The sequence below is a fragment of the Mustela nivalis genome (genome assembly GCF_964662115.1).
Source record: "Mustela nivalis genome assembly, chromosome: 9".
Classification (NCBI taxonomy): domain Eukaryota; kingdom Metazoa; phylum Chordata; class Mammalia; order Carnivora; family Mustelidae; genus Mustela; species Mustela nivalis.
In genome coordinates, this window is record NC_139028.1 from 41,364,062 (window position 1) to 41,367,292 (window position 3,231).

Genomic DNA, 3,231 nt, shown 5'->3' on the forward strand with positions numbered 1-3,231 from the left:
GAGAATATTTTATTGCTTCTTTTCTGCATCCAATGATGTCATTCCTTCTACTTTTTACTGTTAAATACAAATGAGCATTTTTTCAGTGTCTAGTGCTTTATATAAGGAATTATTTTAGTATAATTCTCCTTTGACAGCATAATTTATCTGAGATAAACCACAAACGTTTTATGCAGATAGTGCAGTACTATACTTTGCTCACAGAATTGCATTTTTCTCCAACATCCTAAAAGTTTATATTAACAATTTACTTTACCTAGAGGATTATGGCCTTTAGTTACTTTTAACTAAAGGTAATGGTCTCTAGAGATTTGCTAAAAGTTAGACAAAGATTATTTCACTTTATGATGTAGATCCTCAATTCACTTGAGGAAATGAGTTTGCTTTATCTGCCACAGGCTAAATGCCTCAAAGTTATCCATCAGTTAGTAGTGCCACTAAACACTTGATTTTTCCAATTAAGATGCTCTTACAAGAAATTAAGTAAAAAGAAAAAGAAAAAAATGGTCCATAGGAAAAGAAATTTCACAAAATATCATAAGATAGTGTCAAAAAATATAAAGAGAAAAAATGAAATTTTTCACATGTAAATTAAAAATCAAGATTTCTAAACAACACTTGATTGTGAAATTGTCTAAACGTTGAAAAATGTATTCAAAGAGTATGCAAAATATTTCAATAACTTAAGCCTTTTAGGTTAAGTTAAGAAAGTTTCTGCCTAAAATTTCACTATCTGCCCATTAGTATTGATCGTTTTTTGTTTTATCATATTAGTTACAAGAGGTGGATTTCCTGGTATAACACCTCCAAATAGAATTCAATTATTGTGAATTTCTCTAGTCTCGAAACTCCAGCAGTAGCTTTGACATTTTAAATTATAGGTGTTCTCTTAGAAAGATTCTGATGTGAATTAATCACTCTTTCTGAATGCTCAGATGTTTTGTTTTTTCATCTAAATCCATCATTTTCTAAGACTTGAAGATAGAGGCATTTCTCATTTGCCTTCCAAAAAAAAAAAAAATACAGGTCTTTTCCGCCTTAAAAATATTTCTGAACGTGCATGTTTTTGGAAGAAATATTTTAGTTCATGGCAACATAGTAATCAGACTACCAGATTGAAATTCATGTCCTTCTAACACACACTATCACTGGCTTGTTTTATTACTCTCTCTAATGCTGATAGTCTCATCTATGCAATGGGGATAATAATAGACTTGTATTTGGATTTGTAACTAGGATCATATGAGATAATGTATATAAAATGTTTATCAGAGTGTATTTAGTATTAAAAATGGCATATTTAGTATACATTATCTCTAGGTAGTCTTAAAGTTATAGAACTCTGATTTGCATAACATTTAATTTTTCCATATATATATTCCAAATTTTGATGAATTATAAGTTCCTTAATGATAACTGTTCATCCTTTATTCAACTTTTAAATTTTCGTCATGCCTAAAAATGTTCTCTGAATACCATTTTAATTAAACAAATACATATATTTACCTGTATGATATACCATAATGAGAACACACTATAAAATGTGAAGTTTTAGTTGTATATATAAACAATTCAAACAACACATTAATATCTCAGTAGAGAAAGCTATTTGATTCAACTTGTTATGGATCATTTTAATAAGTGTAATATTTTGTCCCTTCAAGCTTGTCTTGACTACTTCTGGTTTTAGTGATTTGTATGTAATTTAACAGAGCTTGAGCTACTAACTTTAGAACTACCACTGTGAACTCAAAATGAGTTCATGTACTTGGTGATGTGCATTACATACTTAATTATCATTTCTAGAAATGTATCAGTATTTTCCTGTGCTTCATTTAGATAAAGCTGACTGTGTGATGGATGCTTTTATGGATTTCATGTTGGTAGTAAATACTTTTTGGTGAAGTCTCTTCAGTAGATAATATAAGTAATACGCAAACATTTAAAGTATTTATTTTGCAAAGGCTCCATTATTTCACTTGGTTCAAATATTTTTGACACTCAAGCTTTTGAAGTCATCAGTTTTATTTCTACCTGATTTTAAGGCCTTATTATTTTATATTCACACAATCAATTTATTTTGGAGTGTGTGCCATTGAATATGTGTGTGTGTGTGTGTGTGTGTGTGTGTGTGTGTGTGAGTGTGTGTGTATTCTAGAACTCTCCAGATTTTTAGATTGTATAAATTATCACACTTTAGCATTATATTTCTTATCTTTTTTCCTGGTAGTATCATTTTCACTATGGCTGGCTACTCTAATTTATCTCTAATTTATGACAGTAAGTTAATAAAATACTTGTTATATGATAAGAAAATGTGTCAAACTATCCAGGTAATATTTTCATAAACATTTAGATGATAAAATTTAAATGCAAATTTTTGACCAAACTGGCCATAATGTTAGGTACCATGTAAAATAAATCTACAGGGAAAAAATATATATATTGTAGTGAGAATAGTCCATTTTGTATATACTTTCAGCAACCTCTTCATTCATGCATTGGATTCATTGGGTGTTTAATATATACCAGACACTGTTTTAGGCATGGGGAGAATAAAATGAGTGATGAAAAGCTCTGCCCTGAACAGACTTAACTTCTAATGAGTAGATGTCAACAATTAAAGTAAGCATAACAGGGGCACCTGGGTGGCTCAGTGAGTTAAAGCCTCTGCCTTCAGCTCAGGTCCTGATCCCAGTGTCATGGGATCGAGCCCCACATCAGGCTCTCTGCTCGGAGGGGAGCTTGCTTCCTCCTCTCTCTCTGCCTGCCTCTCTGCTTACTTGTGATCTGTCTGTCAAATAAATAAATAAAATCTTAAAAAAAATAAAGTAAGCATAACATTTAAGTGATTCTGTGGTCTTTAATAATAGCATAAGTGATGTTATGGGAAAACGAAAACAGAAAAGGTCATGAGAACAGTGAAAGAGGCTTTTAGTATTGCTAGGATAGCTTCATTGAGAAGCCAATATTTATGCAGAAAAAGTTTGGGTATATGGCACAAGAATATACCAAGTAGGGGGAACAACATGTGAATACCTGTTATGTTCCAAAAACAATAGGGAGGGTAGTATAGCCAAAGAGATTATTATAGGAGATGAGACCAGAGTTCTAAGAAGGAACACAGCTTTTCAGGCTATCACAATTATTTATTTATTTATTTATTTATTTATTTATTTATTTCTCTCAGGATATGGTAAGTCCTTGAGAATTTCAAAGGAAAAAAATGAC